Source organism: Serinus canaria, chromosome 7 (genome assembly GCF_022539315.1).
Source record: "Serinus canaria isolate serCan28SL12 chromosome 7, serCan2020, whole genome shotgun sequence".
NCBI classification, from domain to species: domain Eukaryota; kingdom Metazoa; phylum Chordata; class Aves; order Passeriformes; family Fringillidae; genus Serinus; species Serinus canaria.
In genome coordinates, this window is record NC_066321.1 from 27,698,383 (window position 1) to 27,725,555 (window position 27,173).

General features: G+C 40.8%; 1 protein-coding gene across 1 annotated transcript in view; it reads right to left on the bottom strand.

The window, feature by feature from the left end:
- SLC39A10 (solute carrier family 39 member 10) overlaps positions 1–27,173 on the bottom strand; it is a 336,276-nt gene that overhangs the window by 7,022 nt on the left and 302,081 nt on the right. The window lies entirely within an intron of this gene.

Sequence of the window (27,173 nt, forward strand, 5' to 3'; positions counted from 1 at the left end):
AATTTTAAGCAGCACAATTTAATGAGGCTCAGGTGTGTTTAGCTTTGCTTGTGTGCTCAGCCACCCCTTTGTCCTCAGAACAGCCATTTGCCTCAAGGGAGAGAGGCTCTTGCATTACTCTGCAGTCCTACCATATAAATTACAGTTTAGGGCCAAATTTCTGGAGGAACAGAAGGAGACAATTCCAGAGTGTCCTTGGGCTACCCCTAGGCTCCAGAGGCATGGAAGACTTTTCTCCCTGTTATACTAAAGAATAATAACATGTATAGGTCCCACAGAAACAGTAGTGCCATGGGTCAGAGGAGGTGGTGAGCAGCTCTGCTGAAGCAGGTCAGAGTGCAACACCACCTGTCCTGAAGCCAGGTTGTACTGACTAGGCCATGATGAAGATGAGCTGATCTTTGGTCTTGAAAACTGTCCATGCTGTAACCATCTTCAGCATACCATGACATAAGTCTCCTGCTCTAACTACTCTTTCTCTACAGTAGGATGGGTTGAACAAATTCCACTAATTCTTATGAAGGTAAGGTGATGTGTGGTGTAACATCACACACCTAATGAATTCCTACTATGCTCCTGAAATAGCCCAAAGCTTATGTTCTCTCATGACCCAGATATCATCTCCCATTATAAGCAGCCAGTCCTGCCAGTTCCTCCCTGCCTCAGTCACGTCAGTATCCAGCCACAGGCACATGACTCTGTCTTCAGAAATTCACCTGAACCCTCTGCAAACCAGTCTTTGTTTTGATAGCACCTGCCAGGCCTTAGTCTAAAGCTGGTGAAACAGAGATAAAAGCAAACATGTAGCCTATCAACAACATATGGTTTACAGTGATTACAAATAAAGAATAATTGTTTTGTTAAAAATAGTAATTTTACTATGAGCCTCATAATGCAAAGAACCTGAGTCAAAAAGACAACGTGAGAGGTCAGAGTTAATTCAAATCAGCTGTTAAAGTTTAAACAAGAATTCTGAGGTTCCCTACAGATGGGTGCCCTGTGAGCACCTTTTATCTGCAGCTGGCCTCAGCAATTCACACCTGTCTAACTGTCAGAGCAAGTAAAGTGCCAGATTCTTCCACACCTGGACTAGCAGGGAGTCTCCTGGCAGCAGGTGATTGCCAGCTCTCCCAGGGCTGGGAATCACCAGTCAGATGAGCTCATTTCCTGCACAGCTCACGTGAGCCTCTCCAGGGGTGAGCTGGAAGTCTGGTTCTTGCCCTGGGTGTCCAGGCAGGTGTGAAGGGGAGATTTCTCATTTTTCCTCCTGGGAGAAGATGTGCTATTTTATGAAGCTGATGACTCTTTGGGAAATCTTTGTTGTTACTGAAGAAGAGATGAAATTTTAGCAGTTTAATACTGACATCTCTAAAAAGTTAATTACATGGCTGTACAAGAACTAATTATGGAGAAGGCTGAGGAGCCTACCCAGAGAAGGTAAGCACGGCTATTGGAAGGGTGTCTGTAGAGGGCAGGAACACAGGAAGATAGACCACTGACATGGAGCTCGATGCAGAGGAAAATAGATCAGCTGTTGGCTTTCAGATCACTGCTTAATGAACATCAACCAAGCATGGAGTGTGTACAAAGCACCTTTTCTAAATACAGAATTGTCCCTTGAAGCTCTTCTGTACCTGTAATACTCCTTGCTCATCCAGTATGTCTCTTGGCAAAAGGGGAGGAAACAAACTAAATTTGAAGAGGTCTGCTCTCCACCCCTGAGTGTAAGGAACTGCAAAAGAAAGTCTAGAAAGCTGAAATCATGTCTCATAACTGCAAAATACTATTCAGGTAATTTTCCTTTTCTTCCCTCTTTGAAATGAATTTGTTTTCTTTTTCTACCTCTTTTTTGGAGGTGCTCTCTTCTTGGCTCAAGGTTTTTCAGGACTTTCAGGCTGTCAAACTTAGATGAGAACCACTGGTGAGTTGCTGCTTCTAGGCCCGTTGTGATCTAGGCAAGGTGATGTAGTTAGAATTGCAGAGGGAACAGTGGTGGTGTGCTGTGTCCCACGTGTGAGGGGCAGGAACAGCACACCCTTCACATCCTTCTCCTGTACACAGGAATAGGAGCTCTGTGATGCTGTCTTGTGCTGTGAAAAAGAGTTACCCCTCTCTTAGAGGAGTGAAATCAACATGGGTCTCCAACCCAGCTTAAAAAACAGAGGCATAGGAAAGGGGGAAAACAGATGCTGAGTGCCACAAACTCCTGAGAAAATGAGGGCAGACTAACTTTACCTGACAAGTGCTATAGAAATACTCTTTTGCTATTGGAATCTATTTCTAATCATAGAACAATACTTGGACTGATAAAGCAACATGTAAGACCTGAGGCTGGGGCACTTTATTGCTTTTTTTTTTAAATTTTACTTCATGCTGGTTCATACTCTATAAACATCTAATCCCTTAGATTTTCACACTATACTACAGTAATCCATGCAAGCTATAATAATTTGGATATTGTGGTACAATGATGTAAGGACAAACGATTCTGGGGGCAGGGGGTGTGGTGGGTGGTTTTGCATGATGTCACATACAGTGACATAACAGCAGCACAGGGGGGCAATTTACTTGGCCACAACACTTCTGTTTGGTTGGGTGAGAGAGATATTTGGATCCTGGTAAAAACAATAGGTTGGGGGGAACAAAATGTCTTTATACAAACCCCACTAAATTGAACTGACTTATAGAAAAAAAAAATTTCTTTTAAAGTACGATAAATGCTACTTAGTTTCACTTAGTTGAAAAGGCCACATGTGGACCTCACTCTTCACCAGAGGATTATAGGTGAGATTGAAAGGGTTACTTGGTGCATGTGCTCAATTAATATCTTGTTATCTGGCTTTTGAACTTCAGTCTTAAAGAAAAGAGATGTGACAAAATAGCTCAGCTTGCTTTTGGTGCAGAAACAAAACAGCATTTTTTGAAGTGGAACACCGAAGGGAAGTGATAATGTCTTTACCCAGAGCAACTGTTTTTTTTTTCCTCTGATTCTCATAGCAGGAGAAGCAGGAATGACTTCTAATTTATCCTTCCATAGAAATAATTCCAAGATTCATTCCAGCAATTAATTTACTTTTAATCTAAGTCCAATGTCTTGGTCACCTCCTACTGTCACTACCATCAGGACTGTTGCATAAATGCAGCTTTCTTGCTCTCTTATGGTCACTACACATTCTGTGCTGTTTGAAGAAAGGTAGAAATCTTTTCACCACTGTCCCAAATTCTATTACATAGATAGCAATGAATTAAAGCTTTACTTCCTGCTTGTTTTTCATTACCACCACAGTGTGCCTCTCTCCTTACTAATCAGTAATTTTTTTTAATAGAGTTTCATATGATTCCAATCTGCCAACCAATTTTTACCCATCTATTTTGTTTTAATGCCCTCTGGTGGCTCTTAGCCATTCTGCTATTTTCACACATTAAGCAAATTAATTATCCCAAATCCTAGAGATGCATCCTGACTACCACAGGCAGTATGAGCAGCACAGAAGATGATTTTGATACAGAACTCTCTTACTATGCATTTCTCACTACACAAATAAGTTGAGAAAAGAAATAAGCACTTCCTTCCAGATGATGTACCAAAGAGCTCAGAATAAACAACCTTATCTTAGATTTAAAAGCCAAGTTTCCCCTTTTGAGGTGCAAAATAGGATGCTGGGAGGTGTCACAGGTCATTTATTCTTGCTGTCAGACAGTTCTGCCTGCACCAGTTGTAGCTGCTGCTGGGCACGCTGGGGGAAAAGGGGCAGAAGTCACCACCTTGTAGGAAAATAAAGTAAAAAGCAGCCAAAAAAAAAAAAAAAGTTCTCAGTATATAAATTGTTTCAGGTATAAATTTTCAGTTATATGAAACAGTAAAACAGATAAAAAAAATCAAACTGTCTTCAAGACCGGCTTATTTTTAGGAGTAGCTGCTCAAATTAGTACAATTGTCCAGATAGCCACAAGAAACTTTTGACAACAGGGAATGGAGAAGCAAAAAATTAGTAGAAGAATAAGAAGGCAGGGACAGAATTAAAATAACTTAAACAGTAAAGAATACAAAAAAAGTGAAAAAGTGTGACATTTTTAAATGTTCTGAATGCTCTATTGATTCATATTCTTTATCTTAAGGGAGATGACAAAAGAGTTCTGTGCCAAGCAGAAAAAATATATCAATATGTTAAAGAGTAACTACTGTAGAAATGAAACTTTGATTATCAAATGACAGACATTCAAAAGATGTTTAAACTAATTTTTTTCAGCAGTGTGATTTTATGACCCTATCAGCAGCTAAGTGTTTCTTAAGATCTCCAGTGTATGAAAGTGGCTATCATATCCAGCACTGTAAAAATTAAATGGCAAAAACATTGGTAGCACATTATTACTTTTTACTCACTTTTCTGGAACCAGTCAAGTATCCTGATCTAGGTGAGTGAGACTAGCAAGAAATAATGGAATGGGAACAAGTGAAAAATGGGAATGAACTGCCAAGTGCAAATGAAGAGGGAAGTGATAAACGCCCTCTTTTACCTCGTGCACTCTTTAGATTCAGTTCCTTTTCTGTCTGTAGCCAGAAGAGCACTCTCTAACTGACATGTGTGGTTCACCAGTGTTTCACAGTTCTTCCACCGTGTGTTTTCTCTTATGCCTGCTCCCCTGGCCTGCACAGGGCTGATGGCTGGCTGGGTAGCAGGTGTTTCTGAGTGGAAATCTCCTGTAACTTGCTCCAGGTGACCCTGCCTCGACTGGGGAAGGGGTGGAGGGGGCATTTGACGAGATGATCTCCAGAAGTCCCTTCCAGCTGTGACTCTCTGAAATGATTGAAGCTGAAAAGGAGGAAAGATTGACCTACTCTGTGTGTGCTCCTGAGGGACCTGTAGCAGCTGTGGCTGAGGCACAGCCTGTGGTGGCCACTACAGAGCATTGCTCCTGCTGGCTTCCCTCTCTTAATCACAGCATGTGAGTTCTCAGCTGGAGAACTGGCCCACAGGGCCACCGAGTCCAACTCTTAGCCCTGCACAGGACCCCTCAAGAATCACACTGCGCCCCAGAGCACAGAGTTCTTGAGCTCTGCCAGGCTTGGTGCTTTGACAGCTTCCCTGGGGAGCCTGTTCAGTGCCCAGCCACACTCTGGGTGAGGAACCTTTCTCTAACATCCAGCCTAAACCTCCCTGACACAGCTCCAGGTCATCCCCCCGGTCCTGTCACTGTCGCCACAGAGCAGAGATCAGTGCCTGCCCCTCCTCTTCCTCCACGAGGAAGTTTGAACAGCAAGGGGGTCTCCCCTCAGCCTCCTCCGGGCTGAACAGGAGACCTCGGCTGCTCCTCATACGGCTTCCCCTCAGGGCTCTTCACCATCCTCAGCCACTCCTGTGGATGCTCTCTAACAGGTTAATGTCTTTTTCTATATTGTAGCGCTCAACACCGGACACAGGAGTCAAAGTGAGGCCACACCAGCACAGAGCAGAGTGCGACAATCCCCTCCATGGACGGGCTGGCCATATTTTCTTTCATCCCCGGGCCGCTCCATCCCCTCCCGGAGGCCGGGCCCCCCCGGCCCTCAGCGCCTCACGAGGGAGCCCCGAGGGGCTGCCGCACCCTGCGGGCCGGGGCTGCTGAGGGGAGGCCTGGGCTGGCCCCCGGAGCCCCTCGGCAGGGCTGTGAAAATGAGCCTCGCCTCTGTCTGGTGCTTAGATGGCGCTGGCAGTGCGGCGTTTCACAGCAGAGCACTGAGGGGGTTTAACTCCGGTTGGCGGCGTGTGGAGGCTCGCACCTCCCCCGGGAGCCGCGCCGCAGGAGCGCGCTGGCCTTCAGGCTAAGGGTTATTTTGACACGTGATTAATTTATTGCACATCAAATGATATGCAGGAGTGAATGGCTGGAAGCTGGAACACAGTAAGTTTAGATTAAATACTAAGAAGAAAACTTCACTGAGGTGAGGGGTGAGGCTCTGGCGCAGGCTGCCCAGAGAAGCTGTGGATGCCCCATCCCTGGGAGCCTTCAAGGCTGGCTGGGGCTCTGAGCAACCTGGTCCAGTGGGAAGTGTTCCTGCCCATGGCAGAGGATTGGAACAAATGTTTAATGCCCCTTCCAAACCAACCCATTCTATGTTCAGTTGGGGCCCTAAGCAAGCCTAGTGTTTTAGATTTGTAACCATACGGCTTGGAGTCATTTCATACGGATACACAGATCAGCAATTGTACTGCGTTACACTGTCTCCACTGTGCATCTGAGGTGTGGGGCTGTTAAAATCGTACCCCTTTTGGTACTGAATTTCTGTTTCATGCAGGGAGGCAAACAGATTTTGTAGCCTTCTGGTTAGAACATACAGCTGTGGAACCGGGAGGTCTTCTGTCTGAAGTAGGCAGCAAGTAGCGATGCTACAACCATTAAGCATTAGGTGTTCTGGGGACTCAAGTAAAGGTGTTTAAGCCATCTATCATAGAGATTTAGAATCTCCTTTTCACTTTTGGCAGCTCTTATGGCTTCTGAGGGACATCCCTGTGTGACTCAACTCCTCCCATGCATTGGACAGGGACCATGAGCCACTGATTCCCAGCTGAGGATTTTCCTCAGGATCGGCATGCAGAGTGAACACCAACAGAGTACCATTCAGGGACCCATCACTTGGGCTCAGCTTTTCCTGAAGCTTCTAATATGTTGAGGTAATACTACTGATATATCTTTGGGGTGGACTGTTTTGTAGGGCATGTTGAGATGCTGTTATTAAATGTTTATCTGGAATGGAAAAGTAGATTTTTAAAAAAACGTTGAAGTCTGTCTGTAGATGGCAGCAGAGAGGAAAGATATTTATTAGGACCTCTAAATATGGTGACGGTGCATTTTATGACTTGTGCAACTGCAGCTGGTGGCTCTCCATTAATGCTGAAATTTTCTCACTTTACTGATGAATATAATTATTTTGATTTAAAGATCTTTTGGCATGACCGTTTATTTTGGAGGAGGAGTTGGAGCTTTTCTGAGCAGAGGGTGGCTCTGCAGACAGGGCAGCAGTGCCTTTGACAAGTGCTGTGTATGTAATAAAAAGATCCTCAGCTGACATAAGGATGTCATTGCTCCACTTGAGAATTTGCTCCAGAAAGCCTTTGCCTGGGGGACGTTGCTAGGAGGCTTGAGAAGAAATGTAGGATGTGAGGGAATATAAAAATCACTTGGGAGAAAGGAGATTAAAAGGATAAATTAAGTAACTCTTAAGTTTCTCACCTAAAGAAGGGATGGACAAATAACATTGTTTTTATTGTACAATTTTGCAACAGCTGGTACTGTATTAGGCTGGTCATTAATGGGAAGATTTTGATATAATGACCATGTGGGGATACCTGGTTTATACAGTAGAATAGTGTGTGTATAGGAGGTGAGAACATAAAAGAGCAACTGGGTCAAATGGGAATTGTATTTCAGAGATCCTTTCATGAGCTGAGGTAGGGTAACACTACTTGACAGAAAGATGGCTAGTTCTGACAGCACCTGATAAATTTTGAAGCAAACAGATCAAATGCTATTCTTAATTTAGTGTGCATTAGGAGAACTGCTTGATTTTTGCTTTTTGTTCCCATTTGTTATTTTACTTTCACAAGTTGGTGTATAGTCTAAGAGTTACTTTGTATAAAAAAGTAGGGGTAAAACATGTACATCAAAATGTCTGTAGCATGTTTCCCATGGGAAACTGTTAGCATGACTGTGATCAAAGGAAGGAGTGTTGAAAGTTGAAGTTAAACAATTAGATGTTCTTTTCTGCTACAAATATCCTGTCCAGCAGTTTCACAGAAGTAGTCAAAATAATCTAAAAATAGTATTTTCTTTCATTTTTAATGTTGTTTATATGGCAGTAGGAGATGGGGTGGGCAGGTGCATTATGATGACAGCTCATCTAGGTTTTTCCTTTAATTCCTTTTTTTCCTGCATTTCCTCTATACTCTGCCAACTAAAATTTATTCCTGGCAAAATCATGTACAAAGTTGCAAGTTAAAACGGGATGGAAGAATGTTTTCATTTGTAGTTAGGAACAAAAGTCTACTTTTGTTTCTCACACTGTGCTTTGTGTGATGTGTACAGCATCTCACATAGCAAAGTAAAGCTTTCATGTAAATGATATGTAAAAGTCAGAAAATTCATATAAGGTTTGCAATGGCATTTCTTTTAGCTATAGCTTTTTTTGCTATTCTAACAATGTCTTTTAATTTCTGCTTAGATTTGCCCTGTGTTTGGAGATAACTAAGTGCTGCAACTGTCATTCATTAACAAAGTTTTATTCCAGCATAGGTAAAATACTTTCTTTGCAGTGATCTTCTTTGAATTTCTTCTACTGTTTTCAGGTAAGCTGAAGTCTTTGTTCAAGGTGGAGTATGAGCTGCCAGCACTGTGGCAGTGCTTGTCTTTAGAATCCTTTTCATCGCACTCAGTTACTTGCTTATGCAGAACACTGGTATGAAGGTAAATCAGAGAGCAAACTCCATTACAAATATCTCTGGTTTGGATTCCTTGGGTGGCATGACAGAATGCTGCAGCAGTAGGTGGAGTTTGCAAGTTTGAATTGAGTGGTGGGATAAATTAAATCTGCTAAATTGGATCAGTTTGTCCATCCAGGTTAGCACTCTGCAAAGGGAGGTGCTTTGTAGGAGTCAGAGCCTCAACTATTCTATCACTGCTGTAACTCTGCTTTCTCTGACCATTGCTTCAATTAGTTTATCCCATTCCTCCACAATGCTTTTTTTCAGTGCATCAGATGCAAGTTTTGGAAATTGTGAGCTGAAAGTTTTCTCTTCAGAACCCTTTGTGATTGTTACTTATCCTGTCTGCTCTGAAAATCTCCAGTCAGAGTAGTAATATCACAAGTTCCAGTTAAAGCAATAATGATGCTCCTAGGAATATTTTTTCCTATCTTTAAATTAAAAAAATTGAAAGCTGTAAATTGTATTGACGTGTGTTTTATAAACAGAATTACATTTTGAGTAAGGGTTTGCCTCTTGCCTGCATGCCAGTGACACATAAGCTTAATGTATCTGCTGGCCTATTTTTGAAGGGAAGAGTCTCTAAGGGTAGGACACTGACGTGATAGCCGAGGTAAATGACTGCTGTGTTTACTGGAAGAATGACTTCTCCTTCAGAACAAGTGACTGGCAAAGCAGGAGAGCCCCATTAGTCAGTAAGATAACCAGCCTCAGATTTAAACCAGGGATGCAGAAGAAACAAAGGCATCATGAAGGATACATTAAATTTTAATTAACATTTTATATTTGAGTTCGGGCTTTGTTTATGCAGCCCTTGAGAGGAATGTTTTCTTTTTGCATATAATCAAAAGCCAGCATGTATTTTTGGGAGGGATTTTGCCTTGTTATATACTAAACCTGCATTTTGCACTCTCTGAAGTGCTGTGCTGTTTTTGTGTGAATAACCAGGGACTGCTGCAGGGCTTTGGTGAGTGTGGCTCCTGTCCTGGGAGTCGCAGACTGATGTGCTGTAAAACCAGATGTGTGCACAAAAAGAGATTACAGCTTGCCTTTTTACACCTCAAATTCTTGGCTCCACTTTGTACAGAATTATTTTGTTAGTGGGAGGGAGAGTGTCATTTATCTACTTCAAATTTATGGTGGACCTGTGGGGACTGAGCCATGGGCTGGGGATTTAAACCCACATTTATGCCAGCAGCAGGGAATACTAGGAGGAGCATGACCTCCATTGTTAGCATCCATTTTACACTGGGGTCTAATGGTGCAGTGCAAAATACCATACAGAGAATCCAGTCTGGTGTCTCTTAAAACAATTTCCAGAAGGAACAGGTATTAATGTAGCCAACATGCTGAGTTATATTGAGTAGCAGAGTTTGATTTATATTCAAAACTTAATACATTCAGCAAAACATATATAATACAAATAATAATGCTTATTATTTTGGACATCCTAAGGTCAGTCTTTCTAAGCAATACTCTATTATTAATGACTTTATTTTTATCCATTGGCTGTCATTTTTATTGAACAAGGCTTTTTTGTTGAAAAGGTGGTGTTCTGACTAAAAGGCTTAACTGTATTTACAAACAATACAGGGATTGCTTTACTTCCAGTGGTGCATTACTTAATTATGTTAAAATGCAGTTGCCCTAAATACTGCTTTATAAAACACTATTTCTCTCTCCTGACCTTGTTTCCTTATGTGCTGACAGATTTTATGTTCTTAACCCTCTACGTCAAACTCCAGACAATATCCTGGTTCCAGCTCATTACAAAGAGTATTGATGAATAAACAGTACTTATTTAGAGAGAACATTGAAACCCTTCTGCTAACATTTACCTTTGTCAGCCTGCTGGCACCACATGGAATTTGATGTTTTTCTCCTGACTTTTTTTTAAAAGACAGATATGGACAGCAGCACTGGAGCCTTTGTAAGGTGCTTTTCCTGACACAAAGGTTGGTTTGGTTATGAAGAGAATGCACAATTGCATTCCACAGGGTATTAAAAATCTATCAGACTTTTGGGACATCTTTTAGTAACTGGTAGGGTGCAGGACACAATGAGCACAGATTCTTACCTGTATGAATCTTACACTATTACTGAATCAGAGGAAATTTAGGCTGAATAAAACATTGACTCATTTACTGGCTGAGCTTATAAGGACAGATTTTTTTTCCATAATATTTTGTAATCAGAATTCATAACTATGTACACCAAAATTGTATAATGTGCTGCAATCTGCATTTTCAAAGTAATCACTATTCTTCATAGAATTTGTGGCCAGAGTTCTGACCATGTGCTCTGACATCCTGTGTAAAATGTCTCAGAAGTGATTCTGTCATAATTCATTCTGCTGTAGGGCAGAAGGATGGACCAGACTGATATGAGTAAATCAAAAGCCCACAGACCATGGGAACATCCTAAAGAAGAGATGGTGTCCCCATCAAAAACATCATACATTTTTATGTGAGTTAGAAGCTCTATGCCATTGACTTTTGACAGACCAAGTCAGAAGTTAGGCCGTATTATTATTATATTTTTAATGGATATTTTAAATGAAAATTATACATATGGTAACATTTAAATTCATAAACTTTGGTTGCCTAAATGCTAAATATTTATCACATGCCTTCCTACCAAGAAAAAGAGTACAACATTTTCCACAGATTTTTTTCCTGAAGCACTATCTAGTCCTTGGATACTAAAAAGGGTTTGGAAAAATGTTCTAGATGAACTCTCTCTATTCCTTCCAATACTTTCCAAACAAAACAACAAAAAGGGAAGATCTGAAAATACACAGTAAAAACAGACTGAAGAAAGAACACAGTGTTCTAGCTGAGAGTCTGATAGCTGAAATTTTGGGTTCCAGCTAAGGTGCTGCTTTGGGAGTAACTCCAGACAAATCACTTCTCTCTTCATTTGCCCCTGGACATGAACATAGCCAGGGGTCCTGTCCATCTCCTACATCCTTACCAGCGTAGAAAGGCAGTGTTTTGCCCAAGTAATTGAAGCTTCTTGATTGACCTATACTCTATGTGTTAAATAATTATGGTAAAAACACTCAATGCCAGAGTGCAGGCAAGTTTTATTTTATAACAGAGTCCCTCTGTTAAGGTAATAAAGTTTGCATTAATCTGTCAAATCAAGAAATAACATCTGATCAAAGAGTTTGGTGGAGCTCATAGGAAAAGTGATGAAAGTAGAACAGCCATGATTTGCAATGCACCAGTGTGGTTCTTTGTGGACACATGTAAATGTACTTTTTTTTCTATAGTGCTGCTAGTAAATTTACAGTGGAAGCTAGTTTTAATAATGTTCTTCATTCCACCTTTACACTCTCCATATTAGAAGTTATTTACTATTCCAGGTGGTTTTAGGGGTGACTTAATTACAGCCTCCCTATACCTGAAGGGAGCCTACAAGAAACATGGAGAAAGACTTTACAAGAGCAGGACAAGGGGGAATAGCTTCAAACTGATAGAGTGTAGGTGTAGATTGGAATTAGGGGAAGGATCTTTCCTGTGAGGGTGGTGAGGCCCTGGAACATATGGCCCAGAGAAGCTGTGGCTGTCCCATCCCTGGAACTGTTCCAGGCCAGGTTGAATGAGGCTCTGAGCACCCTGGTCTAGTGAAAGGTGTCCCTGCTCATGGCAGGGCATTGAATGAAATGAACTTTAATGTCCCTTCCAATCTAAATCATTCTACAAAAAGCAGGACTACAGAGATGTCTTATAGCATTATTATAGCAGAATATTCCAACCTTTATGAAAAATTGCAGTGATGAGGTCACACTTACAAAAAGGAAAAACAAATAAACAAAAACCTTCAAAACTAATTGAACCCTTCAGTTACATTTTCCCCCCCATCATAAAAAATCAACAGGGAAAGGTTAATCCCTTTGTAGCAATAGTGGCAGTGGAATCAGCTGCTACATTTGAAATGGCAATTGCAAAGGAATTAAGCCTTGTGGTTTAGAATACTGCAAATTATATTTGCAGCTCTTTTTTCAGTGAATTGAATAGATGCACTCAAGTACATTTATTATAAACAAGCAAAGAAAAAACCCTACCATCTGTCTATAAAATCAGAATTTAACCACAGTCTCACATGGAATTTAAAATTAAGCTTTTACAATTCAACGTAACAGCTTTGAATTGTAAAAGCTGTTTGACTGACTTCATTATTGCCAAATTTTGAGTTAGGATTTTTACTGTAAACAACTTTCTTGTGACATTTCTATGGCCTCCAATAATCTGATGGGAAAAAAAATAATGCCCTAATTCTGTCTAATATTGTATCTGTTTTTTACACTCATTTTCATTCATTCATTATCAAATGAATGAAATATACATCTTGAATGAAAAAATTACATCTTTTGCTATGCAGCTGTGCCATTTTATGTTCCAGATCTTAATATTCTTTCCAGTACTCACTTAGATAAAATTCTGACTGGGTTAATTTGAAAGTTCTAATTTCTCAATCCATTCTTAAAACTTTTAGACTTGAAGTCATGGACTTGCCTATTGTTCAGGAATTTAGTGCTGCACTTGGGTGTGATGAAAATGTACTTACAAAGCAGACAGCTGAAAGCAGAAGCCAAGTGTCCAGAGAGCAGAAGAGAGTTAATATTTAGATTTGAAGTCAAAATAACAGCATTGTGCTCTCAAATAGACATTTTCATACTTTTCTCCTTGCTGTCTGTTCCTAAACATGGGATCACCTGTCTGTCCCATGGGATCCTGTGCCACTTGGATTCCACAGTGAACCCATTCTGTTTGCTAACTTGGCAGGAAACCACACACCCTTTTACTGTGTGGGTGTTCTGTCATTTCAGTGAATAGAATATTCTTTGCCATGAAATTTGGTGGCTGCTAAAGCAGATGTAAAGGAAGAGATGGGACTGTTTGAGGGGAATTGGTAAGAGTTTGGACCTCACCTTTTTTGATGGTAGTGAGATGTTGACTTGGCTAAAGCTGTAACATCAAACTGCCATTTTGTAGCTTTTATAGAACTGTTATATTTTAATTCTAGAATCTAAATGCATACCCCCACCAAAAATACATTACATTTCTCTAATTTCATTTAAAGATTTTAAAGTGTGGGGTATTGTGTGTGAGCCAATAAATTTGTTCAGTTCTAGTCCTCTGGTTCAAAGATTTGAGAAAATAGTAAGTTCTGGACACATTCCAATTAGGGACTGATAAATCTTTGCTTAATTGAGCGTCAACCATATGGTCCAGCTCAAAGGTCTGAGGAAAAATGTGCTGCTGCTGCTTAATTTTTAAGCTTTACATTAGTGTGCTTGCTGTGGGAGAAACAGTATTTCTTTTTCTGCCACTTTCTATTCATTTGTCAACCTGGCACTTCTCAGAAAAAACCAGCCCTAATACATTAAATAAATATAAGCTTCAGCAAGCTTCTCCAAATCACGTACACTTTGAGGCAAATTAAGAGGTTTAACACATTCACAGTAATGGTATTTTCCAAAATGCATCAAGTTGCAATCATGATGTTTTTTAAATAGTTACATTATCCTGGAGTATTTTGTTTTCCTCATTATGTCATACCTGCTTTTGGGGAAGTAATGTTACAGCTTTGTGTGATAGCAGTAACTTGATGTCTAAATAGCATTTGTTATTCATAGGAATATTATGTGGAGATTTATGTTTTTTTGCAGTAAGATATTCTAGAACTCCACTGAAGTTATTCAGGCACCTTTGATAATAGTAAAGTACCTGAATTAGCCAACAAGGCTAAGCTAAGTAACCTTTACTGCCTTTTTTTTTTCCTGCTACATTTAGCTTTTTGCTAGGAAATTAATTCCACTCATGCTCATTGAGATGTGTTAATTTAGAATTAAGTGTGCTATTCAAATCTAATTAGAACAGACTTTGCAGAATTTAGAGCCTTTTTTCCTATTCACTGGTAAAATGCAGGTGCAAATATCCACCTTACAGAATACTCTCCTTGCAGTAATCTGGTCCCATAGTAGCCTAACTCACATCATCTCCACTCCCTGCAGTTAAGTAATGGCATCTTGGTCTCCTGAACCAGAGCCCTTAGAGTGAGGTATGTTTTTGCTTCTATAGACTGCACTCAGTATTCATAGAATACTGAAAGCAATCTCTGGAGTCATGCTTTAAAAATCTGTATTTATGATCTGTACCACACACTCAGACTTCATTAAATCCGGGAGCTGGTGTTTCATACAAGTGGAGAACAGCTCCTATAGGCTGCAAGTGGGTATGCAATGCTGTCAGTCTGTCTGCAGGCAAACCCTCTCTCTGGAAATCTGGATATCTGTCAGTGTAGCACACAGGTGGAGTGTTATGTCCATACTTTCAGCTTTCAACATATAAACCCAAGTTTCATAATACACAGTCGTTATTATAAAGAAGTTTGTAAAATGGAGTATAAGCAAAGTCTCAAAAGTTGCCTTGTAAAACAACTGTGGTAGTAAAATACAAAATTAAGGCTTACATCTATCAGCCAAAACTAGCAGCAGGGTGTTGACATGGCAAAATTCTTTGTTCTGTGAATTGTACCACAGAATAAGGAAGACAGAAAACATTTTGGTTTTTATATAAAGCAAAGTAGGCAAAGACAAAACTGTAGAACATTTGTGCTGCCTACCTCAACTTAGTAACGTTGCTATAAAAACAAACCCACATTCCTCAGTGAGAGGAATACTTCTATGCGGTTTCCGTCCTCCTGGAATGACTGCTATGTGATTCCTGCTCTGAAATCACATACCAGCCCAAAGCCATGCATGGAATTTAAATGGTTGCCTAATACAGTGATGTGAGCTTAGCTGAAAACTGACAGGTATTCCTGATCCAACTGTTGTCTTAGATAGGAAAGGTTCTATCATCATCATAGTACAAGGATTTCATATTATCAGAGCTTCATACCTTCTTGATGTTCCTCACAGGCAGCTCCTCTGCACACTGACTTCTCCAGGTCCCCACAGTAATCTGACTCTCCTCACTCCTCTTTCCTTACTCTTATATAGCACTAGTTCTTATTGATTGCAGGTGTGGCCTGTTAAGATCAGACCCACCTCCAATCTTCAGCAACTGAAACAGCTGCAATTCATTGGGGGACAAGATCACCCTCTACATCCCACTATGCCAGGATAAGAGTGACTTTGATGTGTTCCAACCACACTCCAGATATCCTAAGCAGTGTGTCATCTGCTTATCAGAACATCTGAAACTGTGAATGCTTGTAGAAATTTGTTTTCTCCATGCTAAAGTTTTTAGAGAACTTCTACAGCCATACTCCAGACAGGTTTTATTCTACCGTTTTTTTTTTTCTTATCCTTTGAGGTTATAACGTTTCAAGGATTCTGTTCTTGGCTCTGCTCTTCCAAAGAATCTTCAGGACTTCATGTTTAGTTTCCAGCATGGAGATGACATGGACAAGAGTTCACACTCAGCAGTGTTCAGCAGTGTACACCACTTCTCTTTTCTACAGCTAACACAGCCAGAGATTTGGGTAGAAAGCTCAGCAGTTGTCTGTACTGTTCATCACTCTGGGGTCCTTATTTGGGCCTTATTTCTTATACTCTGTTTTTATTTACTCTGTGAACCCAATTACTTGTTTGTTGCTCTTTTTTAGTGTGAAGAATTAAAATACCGTTACTTCTAATCTTCTTTGCCACTGTCAATTCTCCTCTGTCATCATACTCTTCTCCTGAGCAATTTGTGAATTTGAATGTGATTTCATGCAACGGTTTTGCTTATGGATGTTTGGCTTGACTTGAGGTGCACATCCAAATTTGACCCTTTTCAGTTAAGGAGTTAAGTTTGTGTTTGAATTTAGATGCATGGTTAATCTAAAGCATAGTCATAGGATCTTAGAATGGCCTGGGTTGGAAAGAACTTTAGAGATCATCCAGTTCCAGCCCCCTGCCATGGAGAGGGACAAGTTCCACTAGACAAGGTAGCTTAGATTTTGTGGCATGTTAATGTGTGCCATTGTGGCTTTAGTTTGAGGCCTTATTTTTAGGTATTGTCCACATTAGGTGGTCAGGTAGCTTACACTTCATTAAATAAATAGAATAACTTACAAATATCTTCTTGTGGAATGAATGCTGCCATTATTGCAAACTGATAGTTTACCACTGCTGTTGTTTTCCACATGATACCAAGGAAAAAATGCCAGGTGGAAACTAACACTGAAGTTGTATAACACCTTGCAGTAAGAACAGGGTAAAAATACAAAAAGCCCCACTGAGCCTGAGCAGAGAGTGAGATTGTATTTATGGCTTTTAGGATTTGGTGGTTATTTTTGTAATTGTTCTGGATATGGTATGGTGACACTTCTACACAGAGATCTGGCTGAATGCTGGCTTTAAAGTCACCATCATTTATATATTTTACACCCACTGAATAAATGCCTTCTCTCTCTTGATGTGACAAAAGTGTTTGGGAAGGTAAAGCCCTATTAATTTTCACCATTCTGAATTGAACTCTTAGCCAAAATAATAGTTTCAGCATCTGTACTTCAGATGACTCTCTGGATTCTTAAATATAAACTTAAAGTCTTTTCATAAATGGAAAAGGATAGAATGTGTAAGAAAGCTATTGCGGATGGAAATCATGTCAAGTGTCTGTTTTGAATGGGACTATAAGAAGGTTTAGCTGGATTAGGCACAGGCAAAAAGCTTCTTTGTTGATTCCTCAGGCTTTCAGAGTGGCTTTATTTTTCTGGCATTAATGTTTATTTGTTCTGTGGCAGGATGAATGTGGCTCAAGTGTTTGACAGTTCTCTCTCGGTTCATGATAAGTTGAGTTTCCATTGCTGATCATGGCTGTTAGTGAAATGTATATTCATGTTACCCTGTCTGATAAAGAGCATTGAAGCTCAAGCGTCTCCTGAAGGGAAGCCTCAATTTACAGTGAGAAGTAAATTATTTCTGCCTGAGCTGCAGGGGCATTTTCAAGCTCTGCTAATTCCACATTCAATCCTATGTGGGATGCAGAAGGAATTAATGTCACTAGGGTAACCTGCTGCTTATTGCCAAAGAAGTTACTGCTTCCTTCCAATTTTTTAAAGAGAATTCATTGGCAGGGTAGCTTGCTCACCTACTATCTGCTGTGTCTGCTTACCAAGTGCATTTACATGGTAAGTGTTGCTGGTGTGGTAAACATTAAGATTCCTAAAGAGATCATTTGAAGATTTTAGTCAAATTATTGACTAAATGTGTAATTCAAATAACCATTGCCTAGAGGTGTAAATGAACATAAAGAGGGGCACCAGATAAATATTCTGAGATTTGAGTCTTAGTGATATTAATGATGTGGCAGCTCTGCACCTCCTGCTTGAGCCTTTTCTGCTCTCCCTTCACTGGGTAAAACCAAGAATTGTTCCACTACTGTCAGTACAGATCTTTAAATTCTCTGGGGTTCTGATACAGATTTGTGATTCTCTTTTCAGCCTCACTAATGTCTTGATGCCTTCAAGTCTTTATGTCACTTCCCTCATGATGTTGGACTGTTTCCCCATAGACTCAATTTATTTGCTTCAACAAGAATATTGTAAAGAAACAATGCAGTTATTTTCTTCAGTTATGGAAGATTTCTGATTTTACAAAAACATGATCCATTGATATTACCTCACTAGAGCTTAGTGCAGGTTTTCTCTGCAGGTCTGACTGACACATTTATAAGTCAAATAGCAAGATCATGAAAGTGTGTTTTTACAAGTGACATTTCAGTATTATTTTTTGATGCAGTGTCTATGGGTCTAATGCTATATTACTTGCCTGAGGGTACAGTTCTAAAATTAAATCTCTGCAAGTGCCAAAGGAAACTGACAATTGCTTTTATCATCATGACTTCAACTCCAATTCAGTGATCTTTATGCACATTTCAGTAACTATTTGGAAGCATTTGGAACTGCACAGGATTTCATTTCTGTACTCAAGAACTATTCCAATAATTTCATAAATTGCTATTGGTAGGATATTGCTTTAATATTGGCAATTAATATACTTTTCATGAAAGGTTTAAATGTTTCTAAATCAAAACTCAGCCATGTGTTTCTTTCCTCTCTGTATTAATATTCCTCTCAGTCCAAGGCCAGAAGACCAACTCAGGTATGTGCTCAAAGATACCCATGGGGGTTTTGCTGGACTGGGGACTGCAGATTTGAGCTCTAACCAGATAAGGCCAAATGGCCTGGTGCAGTGGGTTCCCTCCCTCTATTCCAGAGGAGTGGAGAGCTCCTGTGGAGCCCCTCAAGTCTCTGGCTGGATGAATGCCTGCCCTGGCACTGATAATACCAGATGGTGACAGCTCCTGAGGGCTCATGGACCAGCTGAAGGTGGCAGGAGCAAACCCCAGGAATGCTTTCCCTCACAGTGCTCTCCCCTCTCTCTGCTCAGATTGTAGGGGAGTGTGGCCTCCCACGGGCTGGACAACTCCACAGTCAATCAGGGACTCTTTTATATCACAAAAAACCTGCTGGGGAGCTGCAGATGGTTTTCACTCTCATTAAGTCTTTTGTGCAGCACAAAAGAGGAGGCACAGGACATGGAATATGTCCTGCAGATTTTGCACCTAGGGTGATTCTTTCAATTAATACTTTCACCTGCTGAACAGTAATCTGTCCAGAAATCTTGTGAAAGATTACATTTCCATCTCACCCAAATGTTTTTCTGGTTGATCCTTTAAGCCTTTTCACGTTTGGCTTTTTAATAGCCATGGCAAAGGAGCTTATATTTTGGACATTCAGCTTGGCCCATTGCCTTGTAAAGAGCTGATTAGCTGAGAAAATATTAAATCTTTGTGTAATATAGAAGAATATTCCTCGTCTTTGAACACTTCTTGTGTGGTATAGGCAAGTTACCCCTTCAAAGGGTGTGTTTTTCATAGCCTGCTGCTGATCCCATGGTGGCAAATGGTGACCTTCAGTAATGATTCATCAAGTCCTTTTTGTTTCTCCTAAATTATAACTAAATGAAAAAGAGGGCAGATGGGAAATACTGGAATGTTGTTTTGTTTTCTTCGTACATGGTTTGCCAAAAGGTTATATTTTGCTTTTCCTGTACTTTTCTCCTCAGTATTTGTGTGAAAGTAATTAATAGTGCTAATCAAAATGTATATTTTTAATATGAATGTCTTATGAATTACATTAATTATAAGTCCTCTTTTGTTAAGTTACCAGTGTCTAAGGTTAGAGCAGCTGAAAATGTTGCAAGGTGTGCATCTTTTTGTCAGTGTCATAGCTTCTTGTCATATACAGGCTATTAAGGAGATTAATTAGAAGTTTTGGATGTCTAATTTATCATTAGAGTAAAAGGTTTCTACAGTTGATAACATTTTGCATTTTCATAACTAAATAATTTTTGAGGATTGTTTTTTCTTCAGTGAATCTTTTACCAAGGACATAACATTTTTTGGAAGCTTTCATATACTTCAGCTATTTTTCTATCCTAATCTCCAGGTGAGAGCAATTATAATTTTTCCAACTTTCACCCAGTAGTAGCTTTGCCTCAAATGCATTGTAACTTAACTTTGAAAAGACATCTGTCAGTCTGGAAAGGTATTGCCATGTGTTGTGCACTGCCCATCTCTGTTACAGAATGTTAGAGAAGGCAGCAGGAGTTTCTGATTTTTTCAGATGAACTTCTTGGCAAAGGAGAGATAAGAAGGATCAGGGAGGGCTGGGTGAGAGCGATAGTTGGAAATAGGAGAAAAGCTCCAGAAAAGCAGGTTAAAAGCAGGCTGGTTTCCTGTGGTTTTGAGTCTGTTGAAGGTAAACTACCCAATGCCTCAGTGCACAGCTCTGAAAAGTTATCCTCTTGCTTGGTAGCACAGTGTGTGAGCCCCCGTGAAGACTGAGGTAGCAATTCCTCTGTGGAATGTGTTTATTTTCTAGTGTGCACTCCGCTCTATTCAGGTGAAGCCAGAGTTACATCTGAGGAAAACAGGAAAGAATCCTAACTCACCCCAAAGACGTGGGAACTGTTTAAAAAGGACTGCATGTAGCATCACATATAATGTGAATATGTGAAGAAAGCATGCATAGAAATCAACATGTTTGTAACCACTGAAAAGCAGTAGTGCTGAATTTCTAAATACATTAGATTTTACTACTGTGATCACTGCCATTTATGTTTGGGAGAAGTCAAGAGGATTCATATGAATGAATGTTTTTGCTTAGTGGCCAAGAGCATTTTCAATATCCATTTTGAGGGAGAGAAGTATGAAAATTCAATGCATTGGATTTATGTACTTTTTAATTTGACAGATGAAAAGTCTTAACTTATGGAAAGTCTTCACTTATGTCATACAGTCAAAGGGTTTAACAGCTTGTAAATCCACTGAGAATAATTCATTAGCTAAAGGTTTTCATCTTCTGGGTTTCTCATCTTAACATCAAAAAAAGTCATGATAACCTAAAAACAAAGCACAAATAATCATAAATGTTATGAAACTCTTGGCACTGCACATAATTTTCTTTTTTTTTTTCTCCCTTATTTTCATCTTGTTTCAGAAAGTAAAGTAAGTGTTACATTACTGGAGCCAAGCCAAGGTACTGCTGAAAAGACTGAGGTGTCTACAATGTCCAAAAAAACCACTAACCTATATATGATCATCCAAATCTGATCCTCTAATGTAAATCCAATCTTCTATTGCAATTGCACATCCCAGTAGTACACTCCTCAGTATAAGGAATGAAGGAAAATTTGTATAAGACTAATCAGTTGCACACTGATCATTTGCACATTAAGCTTTTTTAAACTACTTTGGACCAATGTGCCAAAAGGTGTGCAAGTCACAGAAAAGAAACCAACCAAAGTTTAAAAGCTTCAGGTAGGTGGAAGAGTGTCAATGACTTTTCTAGCTTGACCTACTTTGGAATACAGCTGCGTACATTCCTATCTGGAGCAGTTCCTCCAGTACAGAAGGACTGAAGAGCAAATTCCCTCCTTCTATTGAAGCCCAAGCCCACAGTGCCATAGGCTTCAGTGCAGAAAGGATTTGGAGCCCAGGGCTTTGAGAATGCACTGTATTTACTTTTTATTTTGACATGCATTAATTTAATATAGTTGCCATCTGGTTATTCTGAAGAAACTGTGTCTTCAGAAACCCATACAGTTTCCAATATATTGTTATATATATCTATTGTTTTATATATATATATATATATATATATATATATATAAAAACAGATGTGGAATACAAAGGAGCAATGACTGATGTGCTTCTTGCTTGTGGGAAGATTTTATCTTCATTTGATTTAGAAAACAAAGCATGAGGTGTTGTCTCATCATATTAACAACCATAACCTTGATAGTGTAAGAATATGTCCATTTTTCCTGCTACTGATATTACCGTATTTTTGTTGGGCTGTGATTCTGCAGTGTTTCACATCTCTCTTCCTCTAGATGAGTGTATTTTGTACATATTAATGAACTTTAGGTTTTCATTTCATTGGTGGGGTTTTTTGTAAGCACATTTTCCTATGAAAACAATCCTGAATTCATTGTGATGAACAAAGCAGAAGTGAAATTTCCGGAAAAGTAGGGAATGTAGAGCTGTCGGCACTCAGCTGCTTTGAAATAGACGGGTAATTGGCACGGAGGGGTCGGTGAAGGCTGGCTCCTACTCACGGCTGATGACACCGATAGCCGTCAGTGCAGATAGCTGTGTGTGACTTAAAAAAACCCCGGCGTTTCACAGCACCACCTCAGTGGCGCTTGCTCGTCAATAGCGGTAACAATGTAGCAACCGCAGGAGCCTTTTCCCCGCTCCGCACGGGGATCGCTGCTCGCCCGCCCGCCCCATTTACTCCTTCCTGGGGGTGCGGATCGGGGTCTGGGCCGGGGTTCCCTGCAACGCGCTGGGCGCTGCACCCGGGGCCTGGGCGGCATCCCCGCATCCCCCTGCCTTGCGGGCGGCTTTGTTACCGGCTGCCCGCCCCCGGCGCCGCCCAGGCCCGCGGGGCTGCGGCCTCGGCCCCGGCCCGGCCGCCCCCACCCGCGGCCGTGCCCGATCGCGGGGAAGATGCCGGAGCGGAGGCGGGGGCTGGCGGAGGGGCGGGGGGCGCGGCCCCGCCGCTGAGACGGCGCGGGGGCGGAGGGCGGCGCGGGCGCCCCTGCGCGGGAGGCGCTCGCCCCGCCGTGGGCGCGGAGGGGCCGCCGCCACCGGCGGGAGCCGCGTGTCGCAAGGACGGGGTGACTCCGGCCGCCGCCCGGCTCCGCAGCGGCAGCGGGAGCCGCCCTCGCTCGGAGCCCGCCGCGGGCGCGGAGCCGCAGTGCGCGCCTCTGTCAGGTGAGTGGGCGCCGGTGCCCGCGGGAGCCGCCCGCGGGGCCGGGGGCGCGGCGGGGCCGGCGCGGGGCTCTCCGCGGGCCGCGGCAGGTGCGGCACCCCCGGGGCTCCGCTCCTCGCCCCAGCGCCCGCCGCGGCGGCCCCGTCATGCGGGAGGCTCGGGCGCCGCGCTGCCGCGGAGCCCCGCAGGGTTCCACTCGGCTTAATTTAAATCGGTTTTGGCCATTAAATTATAACTGGTTTCCTGCCTGGGGAAAGCGTTCAGCACTTTGTGTTCAGCTGTGTTTATTTCCTCTGGACTGTCCCCCTTCGCCGTTTAGTGTATTTATTTATTTATGTATAAGGCTGTTCTCCAGATTCTACATAGCACTGTCCGTGGTGGGGAAGAGAGAACACCGCAGTTTTCAAGCGTGTTTTCAAAACCGGGGTTCTTTATGTGTGTTTTCTATTGCTGTATGTACGAAATACAGGGCAATGACAATATGTGTGTAGGGAAAAATAGGTTTATATTCGTGTCCTCACTGTTCTGTGGATTGTTTGTTGATGTGGAGATCTTGTTCCTTTCTTGGTATGTTTTTGTTTTTTTCTCTTTAACCTTTTCAGTGCACATCAATACAAATCAGGGTATTTGAGAAAAATAAAATTCTCTTTTGGCCTTTATAATGCGAAAATAAAAGAGAGTGTGTTATATGTAGTCAGTAATAGAGTTACATAATTTATTATCGCTTATTTTGTTCCTGGATATATGTCAGGAACACGGAGAGAGTATTTATAACATTTTTTTTCCTCCTCCCTTTTCTGGGGTGCTGTGTGACAGTCTTTGCACTACACTACATTGCACTAGAATATTTGCAAGAGACTCAGCCCTGAATCACTCCTGTGCCCGAAATACCATCAGGGGCCTTACCTTGCTTCACTTTGTTGATGTCCAGGGCTGCTTCCCGTATGCTCCAAAATTTCTTTTGTAGACTTTTTTTTCTGCCCCAACACTTTTTTATTATTTTCTCACTTTTTAAAAAAAGTAAGTCAAACCTCTATAAATATTTCAGTAGTAGTTATTTACAGCGCTGAGGTACAAAAGGAAATCTGTGTCATGGATGAATTTAAAAAACCTTCTTCCTATATGCAGGTGAGCTGCTTGCTCACATCTTCGACTTCTTTGGAAAAAATGTCTTCATGAGATGAAAATGTGTGGTTGCAGCATCAGGCCATAAGGCATGATGTCATTATTAGCATATGAAAGGAACAATCTTAATGGTGTCTTTCAATCAACACTGCTGTTCAGGCTCTAGATTTCCAAAAATGTGGTGGTTGCTTTTGTGTCAGCTGGAGCTACCACAGTGGATGTTGGTCCGCATGTGTGTATCTGTCTTTCTGTCCTTACTTATATCACCTTAAAATGGGCTCTGAGATTCCATGGAGCTTCTATGGTTGACTGGAAACCACTTTTAAACTTCTGCTTGGTAGTAGTTTAACTTGACAGAATTGTAGTTGAAAAGCCTCCCTTCTGTCCATCTGTCTTTATAAAAACAGCCTTCTGGTGATGCCAGAGCAAAGCCGTGGTTTGTTAGCACTGTGGATTTTTTTTTGGCTTGGAGCGTTTACCAGCCTCTGCAAGGACCCTCTGTCTTCCTTAAAGACTTATAGCTTTCTTGCTGTTTGTTTTTGGAGTGAATTTAGCTAATGGTCATTTCTATTTGTTTTATGCTTCCAGTGTTTTTTCAAACCTGGTAGAATACACAGTGTTGCACCTTTAAGAAACTCTGTGATAGTACAGTGGCTGCCAGCCAGAAACAATATACTGTTTTGTCAGATTTCCTGAGAAGAAATTGAATGAATTTTGTGTTTTCCCCTTTATAAGATTAAGTAGTAATGCCTAATGGAAAAGAAATTAACTTTTTCCTTTATGTGCCAACATGCTTTAAACTGCAGCTAAAGCTTCAATATGCTGCAAAATAAGGGGGATTTCTATGTATGAGACTCAATCTGCAGATTAAATTCTTGAATAATTATGTGTAATTCCTGTTTCTTTTTCTTTTTTTTAAATCTAACTCAGCATTTTGTTTGTTCAAAAACTCATTCAGTCTGACAGTGGCAGCATGCTTAGGATATTGCATTTACTCCATTGGCTAATGAAGCACCTGTTTGGGTAATGTTACTGAATCATTGAAAAAGAGATGTAAATAATGTGCTTAAAATTTAGTAGCATGTTCAAAATCCTTTCTTTGAGACTGTATCCAAAATACTGCCCTATCATAGCATGGAGTGCTCTGAGTGGCTGAGCCTGATTTTGTTTGATCCTGCTGTCATTATGCATGGCATGGTCAGAACCTTTGCCTTCATGTTGTCCCTGTGGATCAGAGGGGGAGAGGCTGCAGTGTAGCTACCTCCAGAAGGAAGCATACTAATATCATTACCAACAGATGGAACAGAATTGTCTGTTTTATGTAGAAGTTCTCTAACCTAATAGGAAACAAGATGTACTCCTGCAACTTTGGGAGTGTGTTTGGCGCTTTGAAGCTACTTGGTGGTATGTGAGGTGTTTCTCTAATCCTATCAGGACCCTTTGGCATTTGAGAGTGACGTGATCTACTATTTTGATATTTGAGTTTAGTAGCTGAGAAAAGTTCCTTGTAATTTCCATTGACATTGAGCTAAATTGCATGGTTTATGCAGACAATGATGCAAGGCATCTGTGATGTGCCTCCACAACAGCTTGTTTGTGGTCTGTTGGAATATCAGTGAGGAAGGGGCTGACGATTCCCATATCTCTGGCAATAGGATAGAAAATGGTGAGGCAGCTTTGTGTAGCATGGGTGCATGTTCCGAGGACACATCTTTGTGGGAAGTAGGGTATGATGCTAAAATACTGTAATACTTACAGAAGAGTTCAAGTAGCAGTTTTTGGTTTTCCATTTCTACAGAAACGTAGACATCAGTTCTTGAAATGTGTCTTTTCTTAAAACTGGTTGCACACTTGAAGAAAGCAGCACAGCATCTTCTGAGTAGTTGTGTTAAATGACTGCAGTTGGATTGTGAACTCTCGTTGGAAGTGCAAGCCCTGACTGTTGGTTGGAGATGGTCACTCACATTACAAGTTGATGTGTGTCAGTCATCCTTTCCAGCACCTAGGAATCCTGTTACTTGGTTTTATAATAAAGTTGGTGTTCGGTTTCCAAGTTCTGCTGACAGGATGGACACGTTTAGCTTTTGAAGCAAATGGGTAGTCACAGCCTTCATTTCACTCCGTGTTCCCTTGGTGAGCTGTTCCTTCTCATGGTACCTGGTAGTGCTGAGGAGAAAATGACAAGTGACCCAGGCTAAGTCTGGTTTGGATGTAGCTGTTAGATTGTGCCACTGTTTGAGTTTTGTTACATTTGCACAGTTTTGTGTTACAGCTGTTATTTTCTTATGATTGGGGAGGACTAGAATGCTGATAGCAGTTGCTTAATGAACAATAATACTTGTATTTCATAATTTGTTTCATAAATTTGTCATAAAGTAGGCAGTTTTGAAAAAATAGGCAATGATTATATTTGAAGGAAGGAGAGGTTTGAAAGAGGATCTTTTCTTTGAAGTGTACTTATCCATGTTTCTACATGGCACAGTTGCAGCTTGTGTGTGTGAAGCAGTAATAATGGAAGTGAATTTGAAATTAAAGCACGAGTCCATCACCATTTGGCCAAAAGACCCAACTAGTGCAGTCAAACCAAACCTAATAGATCAAATGGTGCATTATATGTACTTCAGAACTAAGGAGATACCCAAAAGTGGATGATTGATGGGTCATCTGAATTGTTTGCTTTTGGAGGAGTCATTGTGACATAATGAATCATTTGGGGCTTTGTTCATGGTATTAGCACTGGAAATGAAAAGAGTGCTCAAAATAAAGACTAGGATGTTGAAATAAAATTTAAAATAACTATTGTTGAGCTGGTGTTTCTTGATGTTGCATCATGAGATCAACAGACAAACTGGGGTGTTGTTCATACAGTGTTTTGGTTCAGATTTCTCAAAGTCTGTGCCTCCTTTCATTTGTGAAGTTGTATATACATACACATTATTTGATTTGTGGACTTTCAGTCATTAAGACTTTAATAGCATTGTCAATATCCCTATATTCTTTATATTGACCACCAGTGAAAAATATTAGGTAACAAAAATTTAACATTTTGATAAGAAGCCCACCTAAATATTGCATGGAGGACAGTCAAATGTGTTTTAAGTGCTGTGGTGGCCAGGATCCATTGGCTAGGATCCACTTGAAAAATCAGATTAAAAGTTTTTGTGCTTGACAAATCCAATGGCATTAGTTTAAAAATTCCCTGAAGGCTAGTATTGTAATTAGATGATCCCAAAGCATACAGCAGTAAATTTCATTTTCTTCCAGGAATGACCAGCAGCATCTTTAAAAAAATAAAACATTGACTGA